Source organism: Pristiophorus japonicus, chromosome 8 (assembly GCF_044704955.1).
Source record: "Pristiophorus japonicus isolate sPriJap1 chromosome 8, sPriJap1.hap1, whole genome shotgun sequence".
Classification (NCBI taxonomy): Eukaryota; Metazoa; Chordata; class Chondrichthyes; family Pristiophoridae; genus Pristiophorus; species Pristiophorus japonicus.
Genome location: NC_091984.1, coordinates 196,325,466 through 196,343,465, shown reverse-complemented (window position 1 = coordinate 196,343,465; position 18,000 = coordinate 196,325,466). Strand labels below are relative to the sequence as shown.

General features: G+C 46.8%; 1 long non-coding RNA gene across 1 annotated transcript in view; it reads left to right on the top strand.

Moving 5' to 3' along the window:
- Positions 1 to 621: 621 nt before the first annotated feature.
- The window catches only part of LOC139268272 (uncharacterized), a 98,013-nt gene continuing 80,634 nt past the window's right edge, over positions 622 to 18,000 (top strand). Inside the window, exon 1 of the long non-coding RNA XR_011594000.1 lies at positions 622 to 681. This is a non-coding gene — a long non-coding RNA (uncharacterized lncRNA). The remainder of the gene's footprint in view (positions 682 to 18,000) is intronic.

Below are 18,000 nucleotides of genomic sequence, written 5' to 3'. Positions count from 1 at the left end.
TTGAGAAATGACGCACACATCCCCAGTTATGGCCTGGAATGATCCAGATGCATAAAATTAAAGTGCAGCTGTAACCTTTACTTCAATTGACAAAGTAGTCTTCTTGACGCTTTTTGGGTGCAGGTCTGCTTTTATTGACTCACAAATCTCGGTTACAACTTCTTTGCGGAAACGCAGCCTGCATCACTCAGGTGCAGGTATGAACGCCTGTCTTGATATACCTGACATGGGTAAGACCTCCTGCCCATCATCCTACGTGCTCTGAGGTTCCTCAAGTGATGATGCCTAATCAATCTTCTCCTCCGCAGCACCATCATGCAGAAGGCTTGCACGAGGTATGGTATTGTCAATATTGCCTCTGTAATTTAATTGTAGCTTTACAAGAAACTCAAAACAGCAGGACAAAGCACCCACAAATTCTTTCCTCGCTCTCTCCAAGGTGGACGCCTTAGTATGGACCACACCCTGGTTTGCGCATGCGCAATAGGCTTGCTTAGAACGGGAAGCTAGGCATTGAATGAAGACATTTGGGGCTATGAAGTCTAATGCAATTCTTTAATTTTTGATGTTTTTCAAAGTACCACCCCACTACCGAATGTCTCCTAACTGGACTCGAGGGTCGGAGTGTCGACCGGCAGAATCACTCCCTCGCCCGGACATAGAAGCTCGGATTCCACAAATGTAAGTTGGCCAAACTTGTTTAAATCTAATAAACTGGCGCAGACATCAGGTTACGTTCCCTGTGACACAAAAAAATTGTAACCTAAAAAAATCATACCTAACTGAGTTACACTTTTGGGGAAACTTGGAGATTTTAATTTACTCCAAAAAAAACGGTGCACGCCAAAATACGGTGCAGATAACTGGGGAAAATTGAGCCCAACATCACCAACGTGAACTTTAACCTTAGCGCTGAATTCAGTGCTGGGTCCTAAGCACGACAGGTTAACCTGGCGTGCAAGCAGGCTGGCAGTGGTATTGTCTTGACCTCTTAAAGGGACACACACATTGTTCGGTAAGTTTGAATGTAAGATTTTGGAGTGGGTTCTCTAGATTTTATTGAAGTAGTGGTTTGCTGCAATAGATGTGAAAAGATTTTTATATGTGTAGAGAGTGCTGATGGACATGTGCAAGGGCTCGGATGGTAAATAAAGCCTTTGAGAAGACAGAAAATGCTGCGAATACTCAGTAGGTCACGCAGCATTCATGGAGAGGAAACTGATTTGACGCCTCAAGTCGAGATGCTGCCAGACCAGCTGAGTATTTCCAACATTTTATGCTGTCATTTCACATTTACGGCATCCATTTGCAGAGGGAAGAGGAAGATACAGAAGAGGAAGGCGCAGAGGCAGAAGCCGAAGAGGAGAAATCAGATGGAAGGATGCATACCAGACAGTCCCTTTGTGGCTGGTATATCCGGGATGGAATCAACCACCTGTGGTCATTTCCCCCTTCAACATTAGTCCCACACCTTACCTTCCAACTGTTACTGACCGTCACAACATCCTCTTGACCATGATGCTGAAATAAAAGCCACCACAAAGCAAAGTTTCCAATCTAGTTATATTTGTCTATCCATCCAATGGGACATCAAGAAATCAACTCATCATCCATATGCATTCTCTTAGTGACTGTCATGTGTGTGTTTTTGCTTATCCTACACATGTCACGCAGTGCGACCCCAGAGACTGCAGCATGGCTGGTGGAAGGCTGCTGACTTTCAGTGGCGAATACAGCATATGTCCTTGCTGGTTGACCTTGAGGTGCTGGTGGCTGGGAGTGTCAAATCAACTTCCTTCTGTTTTTGTTCTTCTTCACTCTCCTCTCACTCTTCTTGGTCAGCCATTGGCTGGGCAGGCTGCATTTCTTGGGTGTGTGAAATGAGGAAGGCACAAGGGTGGAGTTGTGATGGGAGGGCAGAAAAGCATGAGATGTATGCCAGGAGAAGGATAGCGTATGAGGATACCAGCATCTTGTACCCTTTCAGCCCCGCCGCAGGCCAAGCGCACAGCCATGCCCCTGCCAAGAATGGCCTGCACCATCTCCTCCAAGGGGGTGAGGTGAGGCTAGGAATGGGAGATGTGCCTTGTGATTGGTGCAGATTGTTGATAGGTGAGTGATTGGGAGTCATGCATTAAGAAGTGTGTGATGCTAGTGGTGTGTGCAGTTGGTAGGAGACAGCTTTGGAAGATGCATTCACTGACCTTGACCAGTGGTCTGAGGTCCTGAAGCTTCTTTGGGCACTGGAGCCTGGTGGTGTGAGTGACAGCCTCAGTAATGCATTCCCACATACTTCTTTCTGGAGGGCCTCCTGGCCCCTGTGGGTAGAGGGCTTGTCTTACAGTATTGGCCCCCTGCACAAAGCTGGAGTGCTGCATGGGTGCCCCTTCCCTGGCTTGCTGAGCCATTTGTGTTAGTGCTGAGGCAATTTTCTCATTTGTTGAGGTTAGGATGATAATTCAGCTTTAACAGGGGCTTCTTTTTAATGTTACATTTTTTTAAAAGGCAGAAAGGGCAGAAAACTGCATTGTTTCACTTCACTTTATTTTGTATTGCTTCAGTGTGCATGGCCCCTTTGATTCTCAGACCTCTTCATTACTCACAGTTACCTGCGAGCTCCACAGCCTTGATTCCAGAGGCTGTGGGATGCTCCAACGCTGCACCTGGACAGAAACTTTGCCTCGAATGCCTCCAGCAGCACTACCAAGATGGTGTTGCAAGGAAGATAAGTGCTGCGCCACCAGTCTCCATGACCCCCCCCACTCCCCCCACCCTCCAGACCAATTTGGACACCGGCAAATTTACTGGCTAAAGCAAATTTTCCCCCCGATATGTTGACACCATAGATAACGGCACTGCCATTAGTAGGTTTAGCCCATTACCTTCATAGGGTTGCTGCACCAGTTCAACAACTATTTAAAGAGATGTTTTAGTGAGTGCAAAGATTTATTAAAGTTGACTCAATGTGTTTTATATCTGTTTAGTGGTGCAACATGTTTCTTGCAATGTTTGACAACAGCCTTTAAATCTTCTGTAAATGTAGCTCAGGGAGGCATCATGTTCCAGACTTCTGTCTTTTTGGCATTCTACCTGAAGCATGGGTAACAAGAGCACAGAGCAGTGCTCAGATAAATAAGGAAACAAGGCAGTATTTATTCCTTGATGTGGAAGAAAATTAGTCGAATTTATTGAAGAGGAAACTGGACGCCCTGGGGTAAATGCTTAAAGCTAGCGGGAATTGAATTTCTGGGTAGTTGCTACTGATTAAATAATATTTGACAGCAGCAAACAAAATAAGGAAAAATAAACTCCATTGTTCCACTCGTTTAAAAAAAAATGTTATTTTAACTAAGCTTGTACACTGCAAATATTTTGATTTAGCAAGGTGGATTTTGGCAATTATACTCCTCATTTGTGATTGTATGATAAACAACAGATCTTGGTTTGCTGCATTGTCACTTTACAACGCCAAACTCCCTCGCCGCCCCCACCTCCCACCCACCCCCCCCGCACCCAACCTGTGGGCAAAGTTAAACAAAAATGTTTGCCTGCCAGAGCGTTCATTTCTGACTGACTTGCCAAGGCCTTATACCATTTATCCTTTCAGCTCTGCACTGCACCTTTGTCACATTGATTCATATTCTGAAGGGGTCTGGGAGACAGCCAGCATTCCAATGAGAAAATAGCCATCCTCCAAACTGCATTTTTAATTTGGATTCGTTTCATTGTTCAGTATAAGGACCCCCTGCCGCAAAGTGTCCTGCAGATTCAGGCTCAGTTGTGAGTTCAGTTTTTAAAGTTCAGTTGCAAGGCTGCAGGCAACCCATAATATTATGTTTTAAAATCAAGCTGACCTTTGCTCTTTTGCACTGTGCCATTCCCTGACCAGCTTCTAGAATGACGTCTCAAGCATAATGTTTTCTGGCAGGTTGCAGTGAACTTGCACAAAAGCGTTTTTTTTTTCAAAGTTTTCTTTATAGAACTACAAAATACTGCACCTTAACTGCATGCTTAGCATGTAGCCAGATCCCTCTGTGTCCTTACTGAACATAAAGTCACCACCAGACTCCCTATAAGTGTTTTTCAGCACAAGGTGAATGCGATTTATGTCCTGATGTTGCGAGACATCATAGGTACATGTGCCTTTATATGGGCACTCCTGGCTGCTTTTTGTGTGTTCTGCTGGACTCTCCTGAGGCACTAATATCGCCCGGGTGCTAAATTTAGCGGCAGAAGATTTTTAGCGTCGGGCCCAGCAACATTCAGTTTTGCCGCCCTGAGAGTGGAGTGGAGCACTAAGGGAAGCGTTCCACACTTCTCTTAGGGCACTAGGCTGGGTTAGCAATTGAAGATCGCGTAGTGTCCTAAGAGAGGCTTCCCTGCAAAAAAAAATCAGACCAAAATTCACAAAAAACATTCCCTATACATTACTCACCCCAAATAAAGTTAAATCGCCAAAAAAAATCCAAAATAAGAATTGATCGATGTGTTTAAAATCATGAAGGACTTAGAGTAAGTAAATAAAAAGAAACTGTTCCCAATGACTGATGGGTCGATAATGAGGGGTCACAAATTTAAGTTGATTGACAAAAGAACCCAGAGACGATATGAGGAAAACTTCTTTACACAACGAGTGGTTGGGATTTGGAATGCACTGCCTGATAGGTTGGTAGATATAGATTCAATAGAAGCCTCCAAAAGAGAATTGGATAAATACTTGAAGGAGAAAAAAAATTGCAGAGATATGGAAAAAGATCGGGGGAGTGGGACTAACTGAATTGCTCAATTTCAAAAGAGCCGGCGCTGAATGGCCTCCTTCTATGCTGTACTAGTCTATGATTCTATTTGGGCATTGCTGGCAAGGCCGGCAATTTGCTCATCTCTCGTGGCCCTTGATGGTGGTGAGCTGACTTCTTGAACTGCTGTAGTCCATGTAGTGAATGTTCTCCCACAATGATGTTAGGTAATAAATTCCAGGATTTTGACTCAGTGAGGAAAGTAACGCCGATATATGTCCAAGTCAGGATGGTGTGTGACTTGGACGGGAATGTGGAGGCGACGTGTTCCCATGCTCCTGCTGTCCTGGTTCTATTTGGTGGTAGAGGTGGTTAAGACTCACTCTATTCTTTGGGTACAATTCAAATCTGGGTACCAGAGGTTAAGTTTACTAAACCATCACCCCATTTATAGCTATCTAATCAACAATCAGTATTTTAGTTCTGAGCGAATACATGGAGGCCAAAACTGGTTGTCCGCCCATTTCTCGGCGGTATGTTGTTTCATACCACCGGGTACTGCTGGGGCGGAGTGTGCGCGATTTTCGTCACTTTTTTTCTTGCCAGTATGCCGAACGGAGTGCAGCTGGCGGTGTGCGGGCAGTGAGTCATTTTCACTCCAGAATCTTTGGGTCCCGAGTTGTGCGCACGCGCATACTGCTGCAAAGCTCCGCCCCCCCGAGAGACATAGACCAGAATCAACAGAGACTGCCGGCCTGAGAGCACTAGGCAGGTATGTGAGGGGGGCAGGGAGAATCGCTGCTGTGGGGGAGATTGCTTCTTGGGGGAGATTGCTTCTTTGGGGAAAATCGCTATTTAGGTTGAGATCGCTACTTGGGGGGAGATCACTGTGGGGTTGGAGGGGGGGTGGTGAAAGAAGAGACAGGGGTTAGGAGAGACTGGGGGGTGACAGATAAAAAATATTTTCACAGGTGAAGATGCATTCTGCCGACTGACGATTGACTTAAAACCACCAGGGTGGTCGGCAGGGTCGGCGGTATATCAGTGTTAAGTGATGAATTTGGCAATTTTGGGCGGTATGTCGGCGGTGTGCATGGGCGGACAATATGCCTTCCGCCCGGCGGTATATCGCTGATGAATTTCCCGCCGGGCAGTATGTGAGCGTTATGTTGGTATTTTTCGATCAATTTCGCGATTTTGGGCGGTATGTCGACGATTCACGGGCAGTATGTGGCGGTATGTCCACCAATTTCGGCATGTTGTGTGGTAGCTTAATCTGCACATAACCTTATAGAATCCTAAATCAGTTTGATGTTGTATTTTCTCATTTGCTTACATTACAATGCAAGCAAATGCCCGGGCCCAGGTTGTGATATTTCTGGTTTTTGGACGTCATCTTGTAGTTCTTCTCCTCGCAGGCCTTGTAGTCCTCGCTTCTTCGCAACGCATGGTAAGCCTCCCTCTCTTGTTTTTGCAACACAGTACGCCTGTGCTCTGTAAATGTACTTAATGTGAGCTTCCCAGTCTGTATCTTTTGCTACCATCTTCAAATTTGGAAAGGAATGTACAGTACTCAAAGCATGAAATATAATAATGGTTTTTATTTGTAAAACAGTTAAGTTATGAAATACAGTATAAAACAGTAAATGAAGGCTTTTATTTGTTAAACAGAGTGAAAATAAACAGGTACAGTTACAATTGGCTGGAGGTTATGCTTGAGGTAGAGGGCTCAACTATGTTGTGTGGGGCTGATGATGGGCCAGCAATAGGATTATCAAATGTGGAAATTACTGGTGTAGTTGCATGCTGTCGGTCGTGGGACTTCTGTTGCGACCTCTTTTGAAAGATATTTAATATTGTTGATTGTTTAAATAATTTGGGCTTTTCTTTCACTAATCTTTCCCGAATTCTGTAGACCTGCAGTATTTCTTCTTCATTTATGAAGCTTCGTTGCTCGAAGGCGTAAATGAATTCTTACAAAGATTGATTGCTTTGTCAATCGGCACTTTTTCGACTTGATCACAGGCATCACTACTTTCATCTTTTTCTTCTGGATGCCAAACCTTCTGCATGATTTCTTCATCTGTCACTGCGTGCACAATGGGAGCATCGTTGTCTATGTCCTTGAATTCTGCGATATTGTCCTCATTCAATTCCTGTGCAGCTTCGCAAGTCAGCCCTCTTGCATAATCTAAAAGTTGAGCAATCATTGCTTTCCCCTTGGACACATGAAAGCCTTGAAAGTCCTGAGGAGCATCATCAGCATTGTCATCAGCAAACATAGTTGATGGCCAGATGTTATGCCAAGCATTGACCAAGGTGTCTGCAGTTACCAAGTTCCATGCATCCGCAGCTGCCCATATGGCATCCTTGATAGAGAAAGCTTTTGAGAATGCTTTTATTCCCATGCCCATGTTCACAGCATTAAGCAAACCCTTCATAAATATGTTTTTGTAGAGACACTTCATCGATCTCAAAATTCCTTGGTCCATTGGCTATATCAGTGATGTAACATTTGGAGGTAAGTAGATTCCAGGGACATTATCCTTTACCAGAAGCTCAGCATCAGGATGTGCTGAGCAATTGTCTAGCAGCAAGTATATTTTGTAGTTTTCCTCAAGGCCAGCTTCCGTGCAATGAGCACGCGCCTGAGGGACAAAATTCTTCTCAAACCAGTTCAGAAAAAGTACCCTGGTTACCCATGCTTTCTTATTGGCATAATAATGCACTGGCAATACTCTCAAACCCTTGAAACATCTTGGAAACTGGCTTCTCCCAATGACCATAAGCTTACACATATGCAGCAGCAGCAAGCACAGTCAACCTATCCTTGGCGTCTTTTACACCTGCTGGCTGCGTTTCTTCTGCTGCTGCTAATGTCTTTCACGGTACGTAGCGCCAAAACAGTGCTGTCTCATCAGCATTGTACATTTGCTCAGGTGAAATGTTTTCATCGGCAATATGTAGTGAGGTTAGGGGTCAGACAGAGTATCCTCCTCACTGCATGCTGCTTTCCTGGCCATATCTCGTGCCTTCATATTGGACTCAATTTTCACTGAGCCCGATTTCTGGCACACTTGCCCGAGTTGCGCCGCTTCATTACGTCAGTAGATGCGCCAGGAAAAAAATCCCTGATGTTTGGCCTCTACTCTGCAGCCACCCAACGTGGCCAGTCGCTTCGGGGGGTGGAGCCTGCAGTCTGCATTGAAAAAAGATGCCGGGACTTCTGCGCATGCGCGGTGGAAAAAAGTGACGTTCCTGACGTCTCTGAAATGACCGCGCATGCGCAGTAGCGCTACGAACGGCAGAGCCAAAATTGTACAATACAAGTCAGAGGAGGAAGTGTTCTGGTCAGAGTCACCAAGAAACAAGGGGGCCATTCAAGCATTGGAGGCAGTGCAGGGAGCAGCCACAAGGCAAAGCTAATGTCAAAGTTCTGAGTGAGTTGCCTTCCTGGTCCGTTGCGGTGAGTACCCCCCCACCCCCGAGCCTCTCCGGTGCCTTCCCACCGCTCGCTGTGTGGTCCCCACCTGATGCCGGCCAGTTCATTCGCTCCCTCCCCCCCCCCACCCCACTTCCCCACCCCCGAGCCTCTCCGTTGCCTTCCCGCTGCTCACTGTGTGGTCCCCGCCCAATGCCAGCCAGTTCGCTCGCTCCCTCCCCGCCCCCCCCCCCCCCGAGCCTCTCCAGTGCCTTCCCGCCACTCGCTGTGTGGCTCCCACCCGATGCCGGCCAGTTCGTTCGCTCCCGAACCTCTCCGATCCCGAGTGCGTGCCAGTCCAGGTCCTCTCCGATTCCCGCCCCTAGCCCAGGCCAAATGGCCTCCGATGTACTTACCTATGCTGGTTTCTTTAACTCTCCGCAAGGATTTTCTTGAGTGGCCACATACGCTGGCCTAAGTAGAATGGGAGTAACTATTAGCTGGCCAAAGTTGCCTAAATGGCCAGAACTGGCTTAGGTGGCTGGTAATGCCTCCTTTTGAGCAAAAAAAAACCTAAAAAAAATGTAACTAAGTCAGTTACGCTGGTGCAAATTGATTGGGGAAACTGGAGATTTTTAAGTTAGGCCAGAAAAAGCAGCCTACTCCAAAAAAAATGGCGCAAATATTGGGGAAAATTGTGCCAATATTTTGGCACTTTTCTCGTGCTGATTCTCAATATAAAACTGAATTTCGAAACACATTCGGCGATTAGTCTTGCACGCTGGTTTACTATGACAAGTCTCTGACTCACTGTCAAACCAGGCGACTTCAAATTTAATACTGCCTGGATGAAAGTCAGCCTCGGTTACATCATTGAAAACCCTTTACAGGTACATTGGAACAACATTAAAATACTGTACTTTTCATATCGACATCAGATGATCAGTTTTTGCAGGATTCAAAATGGCATTTACCATGGTCTCACAGCTGCCAAACAAGCACACACTTCAAAAAAAGATCCACATATGCTTGTCTCTGAATAGTTTAAACCCTTCCCCCCACACAACTAGGAACAAAATGTCCCACTTGATTGCTGCTGCAGCAATCCGATCGTCAGCAAAACCCCAGCAAGTGCTGAAAACACTCAGCAGCGCAGTAGCAGCTGTGAAGAGAGCAGATCAGTTAATGTTTTAAGTTAGAGCCTTCAAACCTTACCTGTTTGGAATAACATTTCAGAAACAATGGCCCAGACAAGTAGCTATAAAATATTAAATCTACTTATATACACGCCAACCCGTCCGTTTCTTGAGCTGTTGCGTATCAAAAAGGCTGGGGAGTTTTCTATAAGTGAATATGGGCTTTTACCCATGCATGTAATGAAAGGAAAAGTCGTAAAATAATACAACCACAAAAATGCTCAATTTTTGTCACAAAGCGGGTAACACAATCTGAACTTATGGACAGAACTTGGAGCCAAGGAGCGCATTTTTCCAAAGTCCCCCATGCCCAGAAAATGGCAGGCAGTATGCCTCTTGTAGCACACGGCCCTGGAAAATTCCGCTTTATGTTACAGGCTAATAATTCCATAGCCACAGTCTGCCACTCTGCAGGATATTAGTAAAGATCAACTAACAGTTTTACATGCCAGCTGGACTTGGGATGTGAACTGAAGAATAAGTTACATAAGAGAAAGGTTTGTTTCTGACTAAGAATAAAAGGCTTGTTGGGTCAGATGTCCCCTTCCTCTTTGCAAAATATCCTGTGTTCTCAAAACAATGAGTTTGGAGGAAAACAACAAGGCAAGGCACCCATCACCATTTCGGGTAGAAAATTGAATTGCTTAGGTTAAACTGGCGTAGTAATGTTAAGCGTTTCTTGGAAAACGGGCAGATAGTAAATTCACAGGCATTAGCAATTTTTGCAGCCCTATTTCATTGGTGACTGATTTTAATCCTCTTGCTATAGCTGTCATTATAATTATAAAACCAGAATTGTCAATGATGTTACGCAACATATTTGTATGCTGCAAATTATAGAAGAAATCTCTGAACTCAGAGGGTTTACAGATCAAACCTTGATTCACTGATTGACTCAACACAAGATGCTTTAACTGCTGTCTGCGACCTTTTCTATTGTACTATTTGGAGAGGTTTTCAATCTTAGAATTTCTAATGCAGCGTCGTGAAAGATGATTGAGGCCTCAAGGTATCTAATATTTTAAGGCCACTAGTTTTCACGTTCGTGATCTTTGTTTTGATTGCAGCTCTGCCCAGCTGGGAGAGGTCAGGTTTTGCTGAAAGAATATAAAGGCTACATGTGTTATGAGGCATGATTTAATAAAATCTAATTCTTTTTAGACAAAAAGGAGGAAAAACAAAAATGTAGGACATGTGGTTGTATTTATATATCTGAAATGTTTCATTGAAATATCAAACCATTTTGAATGTACTTTGAATGTACATGATGTGCAGCCAGGCAATATAATGTTCTTTGCTTCTCAATTTGCAAATTAAGATTCATAATAAATGTTACAAAATTATTTCAAAATCAGACTTGTCGGTTACTGTTACTTTCCGGTTGAGAAGGAAATATTATCAATAATGTAAACATATTCGCTTATCACTTCAAATCTCTGAGTTCAGAGATTTCTTCTATAATTTTCAGGATACAAATATGTTGCGTAACATCATTGTCAATTCTGGTTTTATAATTAAAGTGACAGCTATAGCAAGGGGATTAAAATCAGGTTCAATGAGATGGAGAATCACCAGTGTCTCCAGCAGCCCACAGAGTATGGCATTCAGGGTGTGCATGACCAGGTTAGAATGGCTCTCACCTATCAACTGAAACTATTCCTTTCTCGAAGACATCATTAATACACTGCGCTCCATTTCATAACCAAACTCAAGAATTTCTCAGAAGAGACACAATACCTTACTGATTCACCGCATCTTTCTTTGCTCCTGGTTAATCAAAAACAATTTCCTGTGCAAAACATTTACACTAGTTTCTGTTAGGATAGCCCCTCAGCAATGGCATATATTTACCTTTTCTATTAAATCCTGTTATAATGTGACATTTTTGCAAAGAAATACAAATCCTGCAACCTATGGCTCAGACCAAAACTCTGTAGCCCTACCCCATGCAGTCGAGAATGTTGGTGGCCAATCAGGCAACTAATGGGAGAAGGAGGATCCATGAACATTTGCATCCTCAACTATGGTGGCATCTAGCACGTGAGTGCAAGAGACAAGACTGAAGTGTTTGCAAACATCTTCATCCAAAAGTGCCAAGTCAATGTCCACTCTCATCCCATCCAGAGGTCCCTACCGTCATAGTTGTCAGTCTCCAGCCAATTCAATTCACTCCATGTGACATTAAAAAATGGCTGAGTGCACCGGACACAGCAAAGGTTGGACAAGGATAATATCCTAATTGTACTGCTGCAAACCTGCACACCAGAACAAGATATTCCAGTGAAGCTCATCATCATCATATCATCACAGGCAGTCCCTCGAAATCAAGGAAGACTTGCTGCCACTCTAAAAGTGAGTTCTCAAGTGATTGTACAGACCAATACAGGAATTACAGTCTCTGTCACAGGTGGGACAGATCGTGGTTGAAGGAAAGGGTGGGTGGGGAGTCTGGTTTGCCGCACACTTCTTCCTCTGGCTGCGCTTGGTTTCTGCATGCTCTCGGCGGCGAGACTCGAGGTGCTCAATGCTCTCCTGGATGCTCTTTTTCCACTTAGGGCAGTCTTGGGCCAGGGATTCCCAGGTGCCGGTGGGGATGTTGCACTTTATCAAGAGACTTTGAGGGTGTCCTTGAAACGTTTCCTCTGCCCACCTGGGCCTCGCTTGCCATGTAGGAGTTCCGAGTAGAGCATTTGCTTTGGGAGTCTCATGTCGGGTATGCAAACAATATGGCCCGCCCAATGGAGCTGATCAAATGTGATCAGTCCTTCGATGCTGGGGATGTTGACCTGAGCAAGAACACTGAGATTGGTGCATCTATCCTCCCAGTGGATTTGCAGGATCTTGCGGAGGCAGCGCTGATGGTGCATCTCCAGCACTTTGAGGTGTCTGCTGTATATGGTCCATGTCTCTGAGCCATATAGGAGGGCAGGTATCACTACTGCCCTGTAGACCATAAGCTTGGTGCCAGATTTGAGGTCCTGGTCTTTAAACACTCTTTTCTTCAGGCGACCGAAGGCTATGCTGGCACACTGGAGGCAGTTTTGGGCCTCGTTGTTGATGTCTGCCCTTGCTGATAGTAGGCTCCCGAGGTATGGAAAATGGTCCACGTTGTCCAAGACAGGATTTTGATGACTGGGGGGCAGTGCTGTGTGGCGGGATCAGGTTGGTGGAAGACCTTTTTTTAATGGATGTTTATTGTAAGGCCCACGTTTTCGTATGCCTCGGTGAAGATGTTGACGATGGATTGGACTAAGATATCGCAGTGAAGGTATGACACTGGCATTTAACCAACAATATAAAAATGACCAGGTAAGTCCTGTCCAATAAACAAAGCGGGACAAATCAAACCTGGACAATTACTGCCTATCAATCTCCTCCCAATCATTAGCAAAGTGATAGAAATAATTATTAATAGTGTTATCAAGTGACACCTACTAACCAATAATCTGCTCGGTGATGTTAAGTTTGGATTCTACCCAAATGACTCAGCTATAGACATGGATGCAAGAGCTGAATTTCAGAGGAGAGGTGAGTGTAGTTGCCCTCAGCATCAGGACAGCATTTGGCTGAATTTGGAAGCAAGGAACTTTAGCAGAACTGAGGTCGATTATGACCAAGGGAAAAACCCTCCAATAGCTGCAGTCAGCCATCACACACGAACACGGTTTTAGCTGTCAGAGGCAAATCATTGCAGCCCCAAGACAGCACTGTAGGAGTTCCTCAGGGTAGTGCCCTCAGCCCAGCCATTGCCAGATACATCTTCAATTATCTTTTCATCATAAGGTCATGAATGGGGCTGTGTACTCTGTGATGGCTGGCTCACTTCCTGATCCCTGAAAGCCTCTCTACTAATTACAAGGCTCACGTCAGGAGTGTGAAGGAATACTTACCACTCACCTAGAGGGATGTAGCTGCAACAACATTCAGGAAGCTTGACACCATCTGGGATAGAGCAATCTGCTAGGTTGGTACCTCGACCCTTCCATTACCTGGTCAATGTGGCTATAGAAACATTCACTCATTCCACCACCGGCGTATTGTGGCTGCAGTGTATACCATTTACAAGATGTACTACAGCAACTCGGCAAGGCTTCTTTGGCAGCACCCTCCAAACCCACGACTTCCACCACCTAGAAGGACAAGGGCAGCAGGCACATGGGAGCACCGTGACCTGCAAGTTCCCCTCCAAGTTACCCACCATCCTGACTTGGAAATACATCACCATTCCTTCATCATCGCTGAATCAAAATCTTGGAACTCCCTCTCTAACAGCACTGTGGGAGAACCTTCACCACATGGACTGCAGCGGTTCAAGAAGGTGGCTCACCACCATCTTCTATAGGGCAATTAGGGATGGACAATAAATTCTGGCCTTGCCAGTGCCACCCACATCCCACAAAGAATAATCATTTAAAAAATCTACTGGATGCAGGGCACCAACTTACCAAAGTTACTTCCATAGAACCTCGCAGTTCTGCGACCTCTACCAGAAAAAGGACAAGAGCAACAACATCATAATTGAAAGCATCACCTCCAAATTCCAATTCCAAGTCACACACCATCCTGACGTAGATATAGAATCTGTAAATTCTTATATTTGTTAATCGTATCAAGTCAATATCTGGGAATTCTCTACCAATCACCATTGTTGGAGCAACATCAACAGAAGGGGTGCACTGGCTTAAGGAGACAGAACCATCACCATTGTAATGTATGTACCTGTGAGGATGCTCACAGGTTTGTAGAGCTGTTGCCAAGCCCCGAAACCTCCCTCAGGAGCCGGCGCCTCACAACTTGAGCCTCCTCCGGGAAATTCCCTCTGTGCTTTCCAGTTCTGCGCGGAGAGGATTCATGTACAACTGCTCTTGCACACTCTCCACTTTGCCATCCTCGTCTGCCGTCCAGACACGCCATGCTGCACAATCTTGTCATCCGGAGAAGGCGGGGTCCTCAATGGAGTGCTCTCTATGCAGGAATCCTCCCTTTATTTATTGGGGACTTGGCCTGGAGGATGGTGCACGGAGCAGACCCATGCAATAAATTTTTAAGCCGGTTCACGGGCTCCCAGGCTGCCTGCAATTTCTGCGGTCTGGAAGAGTCCGTGTTCCATGTTTTTATTGAATGCGCGAGGTTGCAGCCCCTGTTCCATTATTTAAAGGGGCTGCTCCTCAATTTCTGGCTGCACTTCAGTCCCACACACCTGATCTTTGGACACCCTGTGCGGAGGGGAGCGGGTAGTTCCGAGGGCCTCCTCGTAGGACTGCTCCTGGGCACGGCCAAGGGTGCCATCAGCTGGTCCAGGCAGCGGGTGGTCGAGGGGGTTGTTCAGCCTGACTGCCTGCCTCTCTTCCGTGCTTACATCGGGGCCAGGGTGTCCCTAGAGATGGAGCACGCGGTGTCCACCGGTACGCTCGCGGCCTTCCGTGAGAGGTGGGCGCCGGAGGGACTGGAGTGCATTATTACCCCCGGCAACCAAATTTTAATTTGATTTTACATGTTTTAAAGTTTAATTTGTTTTAATTGCTGGGTTTTTAGTGTCCCCCTCCCCTTTTATAGGGGGCACTTGTAAAAATATATAATTTTAATGCCCCCCCAAAAACATTTTTTAAAAATCCACAAAAAATCCCCCCAAAAAAACAAAAAATATAAAAAAAGAGGGCAGTTAAAAGTGTCTGGAGTGTCACCCAGATCGGCGGGCACTTGATCTAATGTTTATTTTGTTCCCCCCCCCCCAAAAAGAGTTGTAGAGCTGATGCCAGGCCCCAAAATCTCCCTCGGGAGCCGGCGCCTCACAACTTGAGCCTCCTCCGGGAAATCCCCTCTGTGCCTTCCAGTTCTGCGCGGAGGGGATTCATGTACGGGCTACATTTGCACACTCTCACTTTGCCATCCTCGTCTGCCATCCGGACACGCCATGCTGCACAATCTTGCCATCTGGAGGTGGGGAGGGGGTTCCTCAATGGCGTGCTCTCTATGCGGGAGTCCTCCCTTTATTTACTGGGGACTTGGCCTGGAGGGTGTTGCATGGAGCCTTCCCGTGTATTCGGTTCTTAAGTCGGTTCATGGACTTCCAGGCCGCCTGTAATTTATGCAGTCTGGAAGAGTCCGTGTTCCATGTTTAAGTGGGGTGTGTCAGGTTTCAGCCCCTGTTCCAATATCTGAAAGGGGCTGCTCCTCAAATTCTGGTTGCACTTCAGTCCCACGCTCCTGATCTTTGGGCATCCTATGCGAAGGGGAGCGGGCAGGTCATAGAAAGGTCCGAAGGCATTCTTGTAAGACTACTCCTGGGCATGGCCAATGTGGCCATTAACTGGTCCAGGCAGCGGGGCAGTCAAGGGGGTCATTCAGCCCGACTGCCTAACTCTCTTCCGCGGTTACGTTCAAGCCAGAGTGTTCCTAGAGATGGAGCAGGCGGTGTCCACCGGTACGCTCTCGGCCTTCCGTGAGAGGTGGGTGCCAGAGGGACTGGATTGCATCATCACCCCCGGCAACCTAATTTTTATTTGACCGTAGTTCAAAAATTTTATTTGTTTGAGTTTGTCGGTTGTAGTGCCCCCCCCCCCCTCCCCCGGCCACCACACACTTTGGGCCCAAGTTTCCACATGATTTGTGCCTGATTTTTAGGAGCAACTGGTGGAGAACGGACTATCTTAGAAATCGCAATTCTCCACATTTTTTTTTCTGCAGTTCTAGTCAGGTAGAACAGTTCTACTTTGGAACAGAATTTTTTCTTCAAAAGGGGGCGTGTCCGGCCACTGACGCCTGATTTGAAAGTTTCCACAGTGAAAACGTACTCCAAACTAACTTAGAATGGAGCAAGTGAAGATTTTTGTCGAACTGAAAAAACCTGTTCTACACATTAAAAAATCAGGCGCAGGTTACAAATTAGGCGTTTGGGGGGAGGGGGGCGGGGAGTCATTAAATTCGACAATAAATCCTTATTTATACTTCTACAAATATTATACAAATAAATCCAACCTGAATAAACATTTATAAGCAAGGAAAAGATTAAATAAACCATCTTCCTACCTGTGTGAAAGTGCTTCAGCCAGGGAGAATGCTGCAGCAAGCTTCACAAAACGAGGCAGCCGTTCCCAAACACGGGGGGGGGGGGGGGGGGAAGGAAGCCGTTCCAGACGGCCGGCGGGCGGACGGGTGGGAGGGAGGGAGGGGACCGACTGACCGAACGCGGGGGAGGCGGGGGGGGAAAGGGAGGAAGCTGTTCCAGACGGCAGGAGGGAGGGAGGGAACTGACCGCCGACCGAACCGGGGGGGCGGGGGAGGAAGCCGTTCCAGATGGCGGGAGGGAGGGAACCGACCGCTGACCGAACGCGGGGGGGGGGGGGGGAAGGAAGCAGTTCCAGACGGCGGGGAGGGATCGAACGCAGGGGGTGGGGGGGGTGGGGGAGCCGTTCCGGGCGGGTGAGCGGGGGGGTAGGGGGGGAGTGCGGGCCCGACCGACCGAATGCAGCGGGGGGGGTGGGGGGAGGAAGCCATTCCAGATGGCGGGAGGGAGAGAGGGAAGGAGACAGAAGGCTGCAGGAAGCCTCAGAAATTGAGGAGCCATTTCCCGACGGCAAAAGGGGGAGGTCGTTGGGAAACGGCTGCCTCAACTTTCTGAGGCTTCCTGCAGCCTTCTCAGTGCTGATGTGCTGATGGCAATATGCTTTTATTAAAAAATGTTCAAAAACTAAACAGCTACAAAGAACTACAAAAATGGGCGAGTGCCAATGTTTCCTTCACACTGCGCATGCGCGAACGCTCCAACGCGCACGCGCAGCGTTGCCGGCAGGAAAAAAACTAATTTAAATAGTACCCGCCCCCTCCCACTTACAAAATCGGCGCGAGTGTAGGCTCCGCCCCCCTGGGCGCCGCGCCAAACAGACAAGGAGCTGCAGGGCGCTCCAGAATCGCGCGTTTTTTTTCTGGCGCCGTTTTAAGTGCGAAAAACGGGCGCCCAGCTCGGAGGGGTGCCCGTTTTTTATCGTGTGGAAACTTGGGCCCTTTAAGCCTGGGGGTACTTGTATAATTTGTGTTTTACTGTCCTCAGGAAAAAAAACACAAAAAAAAACAGGGGGCACCTGAAAAGATTTGGGAGTGTGACCCTTCCTTTAATCAGGGGGCACTTGATTGCTTTCTACAAAGGTAGTTGTGGAGCTGTTGAAAAGCCCTGAAACCTCCCTCGGGAGCTGGCGCCTTACAACTTGAGCCTCCTCCGGGAAATCCCCTCTGTGCCTTTCAGTTCTACATGGAAGGGATTCATGTACGGGCTGCTCTTGCACACTCTCCACTTTGCCATCCTCGTCTGCTGTCCGGACACGCCATGGCGCACCATCTTGCTGTCCGGAGGAGGCAGGGGTCCTCAACGGAGTGCTCTCAACGCGAGAGTCGTCCCTTTATTTATTGGGGACTTGGCCTGGAGGGTCATATTTCCATACAATATGTTTTTGAGTCGGTTCACGGGCTCCCAGGCCACCTGTAATTTCTGCGGTCTAGAGGAGTCCATGTGTCATGTATTCCACTGTCATTGTAACCCATGTATAAACTGACCTAAGTTGTACACCATGAGAACACTGACCACTAGGTGGTGAACTTGTGGGAGACATTCCTAACTTGGACTTTGAGGTATAAAAGGGGAAGTTCCACC